Below are 7089 nucleotides of genomic sequence, written 5' to 3'. Positions count from 1 at the left end.
TCTGGCTGTACTTCTTCCCGGACGGATTTATTCATTCTTTTGGCAGTCCATGGCATATTCAATATTCTTTGCCAGCGCTATAATTCAAAGGCATTTATTCTTCTTTGGGCTTCCTTATTCATTGAACCAAATAAGACACCTATATAGTCCCAGCAAGGAGCCCTGGTGGTGCAATGGTTAAGGGCTTGGCTGCTAACTGAAAGGTCAGTGGTTCAAACCCACCAGTCTCTGAAGGAGAAAAGTCTTGGTGATCAGCTTCCATAAAGATTACAGTTCTACTCAGTCCTCTAGGGTTGCTATGAATTGGAATTGACTCGGCTGCACACAACAACATAGTCCCAGCACAAGTGCCTGGCACAAGTCAAGTTCTCAATAAAGTTCAGCTGTTATTACTGGTGACATGGAGAGACGGCTGTGCTTTAGGTTAAGTGAAACAAGCAAGTTGCTGAACACTGCAATGTAATTTCACATGTACAAAGAAAACCCCATCTCCAAACTACGTATGTTTGAAGCCATCACAGAGATGGTACTTAAAATTGTTTGCAGTGTGGGTACAATGTGAACAGACTAAGGGACCCCCAAACCCTCAGTGAAGTCTCCTCAGTCACTGACCAATGCCTCTGGTGCCTGACTGTTAGGGTAGAATCCAGGAAGGGGCTGAGTTTCTCATCTGGATCAGAGAAGAGAGACTGCATGGGCTGACCCAAGAGTCTAGAGGCCGAGGAGTCTGTGGGCACATAAGATCCCCACTTTTTTTTCCATAGGACTCAAAGAAATCTGGTGGTGTGTTTGGACTTCCATATTACATGGAGTTGGAGGTTTGAGCCAATCTTAGCATCTCAGCTAGATCTCAAGAGGCAAAGGGGGTCAGTCTCAGGAGACATCTGGGCTGCCTCTGTGTTTGTAAATGTAGAGGAAAAGGCCTAGAAGGTTTCACACCAAAATGGAGGTGGCTGCTGTGGGAGAAGAGTGGGTTTGAATATGAGAAGGCGATTTTCACTTTCGCTCTCTACAAGCTTGTTTTGTTTGAATTGTTTTACAGTGAAAGGTAATACTTTTATGTTTAGAAGGAAAAGAAAACATACCTACTGACCTTTCCTCCATTGCCCAAGGAGTACATGTGGAAGACTTAGAAAGTAGGGGCAGGTAAGCAGGAATAAGCAACAAAAGTCATTAACTCACTGCCCAGCAATGACTTCTCTCTCAAATGCTGCCAAGCTTCTCTAGAGAAATATCTGGCCTATGGACTGGCCGGCTGCAGCCCAGATCCTGATTGGCTGGGCCCCACCATTTTGTCCCAACCCCAGAGTAGCCAAAGGTCAAAGCAGCCAAAGTGGTTTCAGGGCCTAGGAGCTGTGAGGGGACTTTACCCTACCCCGAAAGTGCTCTGGTGGGAAATGGGGCCCTTACTTGGTGTGGGGCATGCTGCAGGAATGTTTGGGTTCAGGTCTGCGGCTGCAGTGGGAACAGGGGGCCCCTGAGGGAAGCATCAGAGTTGTGTGAATCATAATTCCCCCGGGAATTGAGTCCATTGAGGACCCTGCCTTCTCACGGCATGCTGTTGTTGTCACACATGGTGGGGTGGTTTTCGCCTCATAGAGACCCCATGTGAAAGAGCAGGATTGCTCCACAGGGTTTTCTCGGCTGTAATCTTTGCAGAAGTAGATAGCTAGGTCTTGCTGCCGTGGAGCCACGGGGTGGCTTTGAACTGCAATCCTTTCTGTTGGCATATGAGTGTTTAACCATTTGTTCCACTGAGTCTCCTTTTCTTGTGGCACGGAGGTCAGGAGTTTGGTCAAGCCTGAGTCCAATTCCATCTTCACCATTTACCAATTGTGTGATCTTGAGCAAGTTACTTAACCTTTCTGGGCCTCAGGTTTCTTTTCTGTAAAATGTTGTGAAAGCTAAATGAGATAATGTATGTTGTGCACTTAACAACCAACAGTCTTGGTAATAAAAACATTCCAAGAACTAGTCTTTGCTCAGCTAAACTCCCTAGCCCTGGTACAGGAGGTAGGAGGGGATGAAGTTTTCTTTGTTAAACCAAGGGGGTGGCGGGGAGGTCCCCAAGGCTGGTACTCTGTCTGGTAGGAGCAGAAAGAGAAGAGTGACTGGAAACCCTGCCCTGGGCCAGCAGCACCAGCATGGGAGCTGGACAATTCTATAGATGCAGCGGTGGAAACTGGTGTAGAGTGGGGTGGTGGCTGGTAGCTTTAAGGGCTTGGGGCATACAGGGTATATCCTCGAGGTCATGGAAACCAGACCAGTGTGGGAGGCAGGTGTGGCTTCCAGCTTCCAATCTGCCATTAGTGAGCTGTGAGGCAAGGGAGTGTTGTTGGGGACTTGCTATAGTGTGGAGGTTTCTAGTTCAGCCTTCAGGCTCAGACTGCCTGAGGTCTAGTCCAGCTTAGACACTTACTAACTTGGGCAAGTTAATTTACTCTCCTGGTGCCTCAATTCTCCCAACTGTAAAACAGGGGCAATGATGTCACTAGGTTGTTGTGAGAATTAAATGAGATCATTCAGGCTCACAGGGAGGCCTCACTGGGAGTGCAGAGTTGTTGGCGTTTCCTGTCTGTATCATGAAAGAGTGGCAGGTGGTCTTTGGGTTTCTTTCTGGTTTTAAAAGTCATCATCTTTCAGGTGTGTATCCTAGACTTCTTGGGGGACAATTTAAGACCAGTCTCTCCTGTTCAGTTCTACCTTCAGCCCTGATGGATGACAAAGCTTTTGAAGAAATGAGACAAACATTCCCTACCCTCTGCATTTTGTGGGAAAATGAGGAGGACATTTCTGCTGTGGTCAGTCAATAAATGCTTCAGCCTCCTGGTCCAGAGCCCAGTCCAGGTTCTCACTGTTTACATTCACATTTTCAAGGCCAAGTCACTGGCACAGCAAACACCCCCTGAGCCCTCAGTTTGGAGCCTGTCCATGGGCTGGCCACCTGGCTGTGCCACTGACAGCACATGTGGCCTCGGCAAGGCCTCTCACCTCTCCGAGACCCAGTTTCGTCACCTGTAAAGACTAATTTCCACTTGCTCATTTAGTGTGAGGATTAAATGAAACAATCATTGAATCAGTTAGGACTGATTTTTCAGCTGGAAGCAACAGAACCCCTGACAGAAACAACAAAGACATTTCATTACCACACATGACAAGGCGGGGAGCTCTTAAGCTGGCTCGGCAGTTCACCGATGTCCCGGGTTCTTTCTGCTCTGTTGTCCTTGGTGTATTGGTGACTTTTTTCTTTATGGGCACAGGGTGGTTGCCTGCAGCTACAAATTTCACATCCTCATGCAGCATCCCAAGCAGGAAGTATAGGAGAGGCTGTAACAAGTCTTTTTCCTCTAGAAACTTTTCTCCAAGAAAATCTGTAAAACTTTAGCGAGCATAAGAATCACCTGAATAGCTTTTTAAATAGGGTTCCTGGACCCCATCTCCAGGGATTCTGATTGTGTAGGGCCACAAAACTGCAATGCTAACAAGTTTACAGGTATAGTGGTGTTGCTGGTCCAGAGTCCACAGGTATGGTGATGTACTGGTCCTGGCGCGACACAATGGTGGCTTGGACTGGAGTTGTTTCTTGCCCTGGGAAAGGAGAAGCTAAGGAAAGGAATGTGAAGGAGTTAGCTCCCTGGAGGTAAATATGAAATGTGCTGATACTTTATTTGGGAGATACAAGCCCAGGGTCATGAGGGTGAGGAAGAAGGGAAGAAAACATACAAAGAAATGAGACGTGATGCATTATGCACTGGCTACTGCTTCTTTAAAGTGTTAAAAAGCAAAGGTGTCACTTTAAGGACTAAGGTGTACCTGATCCAAGCCATGGTGTTTTCAATTGCCTTATACGCATGTGAAAGCTGGAGGATGAATAAGGAACACTGAGAAAGAATTGACACCTTTGAATTATGGTGTTGGTGAACAATATTGAATCTACCACGGGCTGCCAAAAGAATGAATAAATCTGTCTTGGAAGAAGTACAGCCAGAATGCTCCTTAGAAACAAGGATGGTGAGATTTTGTCTCACATACTTTGGACATGTTATCAGGAGGGACCATTTCCTGGAGAAGGGCTTCATGCTTGGTAAAATAGAGGGTCATCGAAAAAGAGTAAGACCCTCAAGGAGATGGATTAATGCAGTGGCTGCAACAGTGGGCTCAAGCATAACAATGATCATAAGGATGGTGCAGGACTGGGATTTGTTTCATTCCATTTTTCTGAGCTGGAATCAACTCGACGGCACCGAATAACAACTGCTTCCCAACAAGTTGCAAAGAGACACAGTAGGTTATTCAGCAGGTGTATTCACTTGACATAGAGACTTTTCTAGAAGGGTTGCAAGGAGGGACTAAATCTTAGAGAAGATCATGGGAGAGAGAGAGTGGGAGACATTTATCAGTCCAGTTCCCTCCTCTCCCATCTCCTGTTTCCTATGTTTCATATTTACCTCCAGGGAGCTAACTCCTTCACATTCTGGACTGAATCACCCAGCTGCTTGGTTGTCTTTCAACAAGCCAGATCCCATGCCCCTACGAGTGATCTTTCATCCAAGTTCAAAAGTGGAAAGGGATGACCGGGCACAGGTGAGGTGCCAAATGAGAAAAAGAGATAGTTGAGGAATCTGAGATAACTCATAAGGTCTGTGTCCACTGCACAGTATACAGTGAAGATGGTAATAACTGGTTGAGTTCAAAATAGACTTTGGAAGTTGAGCCAATAGGATTTATTGATGGATTGGTCATGAAGTGGAAGCAAGAGGAAGAATGTTTTAGTGGATGATGGTGTCATTTACTGAGATGGGGAAAGCTTGAAGGAAAGTTGATCTGGGAGGAAAACATAATATATTTTTTGGTTATGTTAGATTGGAGAAGTCTATTTAGACACAGAATTGTCTACATCTGGAGGTGAAGGGGAGAGGTTATGGCTGGAGATAGAAAATTTGAGTCATCATCATATAAATGATATTGAAAGTCAGAATGCTGGTTGTGGACACTTAGGGAAAGAGATTGGTTGAGAAGAAAAAGCAGATGAGGCAGAACTTTTTTTGACTCTGGCAAGAAGTATGCCATTGGTGGCCTGTTTAATAAGTGGTGGGGACAAAATGGAGTGGGTTGAGGAAAGAATGGGGGAGAGGAAGTGGTGATGGAGAATATAGACAACTTTTTCCAGGAGTTTTCCTGTAAAGGGTGGTAGCTGAAAAAGGCCAGGGGAGGATGTTTTTAAGGCATGATGTGTTTGCAGGCAGGAAGGATTTAGCAGAGGAGAAATGGTGAAGGCTCAGAAGGCAGTAAGGAGAGCTGTAACACCAGAGACAGCGAAGACAGTGAGAAGCAGCAGCAGAGAAATGGCGGCAGCAGAACCAGGAGACCAGTGCAAGACGCCATAGGAGCTGATCAATGGCTCGAGAGAGCTGAGTACCTTAAGGCAGGAGGCTTCCTGGCGGAGTGGGGTGCCTCCGGGCACTTGTTGGCGGAGCTAGACTTGCAGACCCCATGGAGCCAAAGAGCTGAGTGCCTTCCAGCCAAGGTTTTCTGGTGGAGTAGGGTGCCTCCGGGCACTTATTAGTAGAACTAAAGAGCTTTGTAATACTTGCCCAAGAGGCTGAGGGGCAAAGAGGCCAAGAAACCAGAAAGCAAAAGCTGGAGAGATAAGGAGCCTCAGTTTCAAAGGGTGGAACCATGGCCTGCTGGTTCTCAAAAGGTGGGGTCACAGCCACCTATGTTTCAAAGAGTCGGATCTTCACCAACTTGGTTCTGTAGTGTGGGGCTGCCATTCAAGAGTGCCAGGGAGATGAGACGGAGTCCACTGCCCAAAGCTGAGGGAGCACGGCTGCCATGCCCAAGGAGCAGAAGAACAGGGCCCGCTGGGGCCGAAGGCATGGGGTCACCACACAGATGGACTAGCAGCATGGGGCCTCCTAAAACCTAAGGAGCAGAGTTGCTGTCCCAGAGGGCCTGGAAGGTGAAGCTGAAGCCCAGGGCTGAGAGGCCTCCACCCACAATCTGCAGAGTATGGCCAACACCCAGAGTCTGGTGGGCAGGGCCATTGCTTAACTGGTCTCAGAGAACAGAGAATTATTTTCAAGCCTTGAGAGGTAATGTTATGTGTTCTGCTGACTTGCTTGGTGCCTGTTATCCCTTCTTTTCCTCCAATTTCTCCCATTTGTAATGGAAGTGTCTTACCTTGTGCCCAGTCCACCATTGTACTTTGGAAACAGATAACTTGTATTCTAGATTTCACAGATGAAGAGGAATTTTGCAGAAGATGAGATTTTGGACTTGGAGTTGATTTAAGACTTTGGGGATGATATGATGGGGTGAATGTGTTTTACATGTGGCAAAGACATGAATTTTGCGGGGCCAAAGGGTGGAATGTTATGGATTGAATTGTGCCCCCCCCAAAAAAAAATGTGTGTCAACTTGGCTAGGCCATGATTCCTCAGTATTGTGTGGTTGTCCACCATTTTGTGATCTGATGTGATTATCCTGTGTTATAAATCCTAACCTCTATGATATTAATGAGGCAGGATTAGAGGCAGTTATGTTAATAAGGCAGGACTTGATCTACAGGATTAGGTTGTATCTTGAGTCAATATTTTTTGAAATATAAAAGAATTGAGCAGAGAGGAGGGGGACCTCCTACCATCCAGAAAGAAGAGCCAGGAGTGGAGCGTGTCCTTTAGACCTGGGGCCCCTGCACTGAGATACTCCTAGACCAGGGGAAGATTGATGACAAGAACCTTCCTCCTGAGCAGAGAGAGAAAGCCTTCCCCTGGAGCTGGTGCCCTGAATTTGGACTTCTAGCCTCCTAGGCTGTGAGAGAATAAATTTGTTTTTGTTGAAACCATCCACATATGGTATTTCTGTTATGGCAGCATTAGCTAACTAAGACAGCAGATGAGAAAGGGGACACTTGTAGCAGGTCAGTCATTGAGGACTGAGGAGGGATAGATCCAGATTATGAGTCAAAGTTTTGGCCTTAGAAAAGAGAGGGTTTCCCCATTTTAACAGGAGGGTAAGCAGAGTGTGTGTGCATCACATTGTGGGTAGTTAGTAGCAGAGCAGGTGGACGGATGAGGTAGCTCCTTT

The sequence above is a fragment of the Loxodonta africana genome, chromosome 3, assembly GCF_030014295.1.
Source record: "Loxodonta africana isolate mLoxAfr1 chromosome 3, mLoxAfr1.hap2, whole genome shotgun sequence".
Taxonomy (NCBI): Eukaryota; Metazoa; Chordata; class Mammalia; order Proboscidea; family Elephantidae; genus Loxodonta; species Loxodonta africana.
This window is presented reverse-complemented; position numbering follows the sequence as displayed.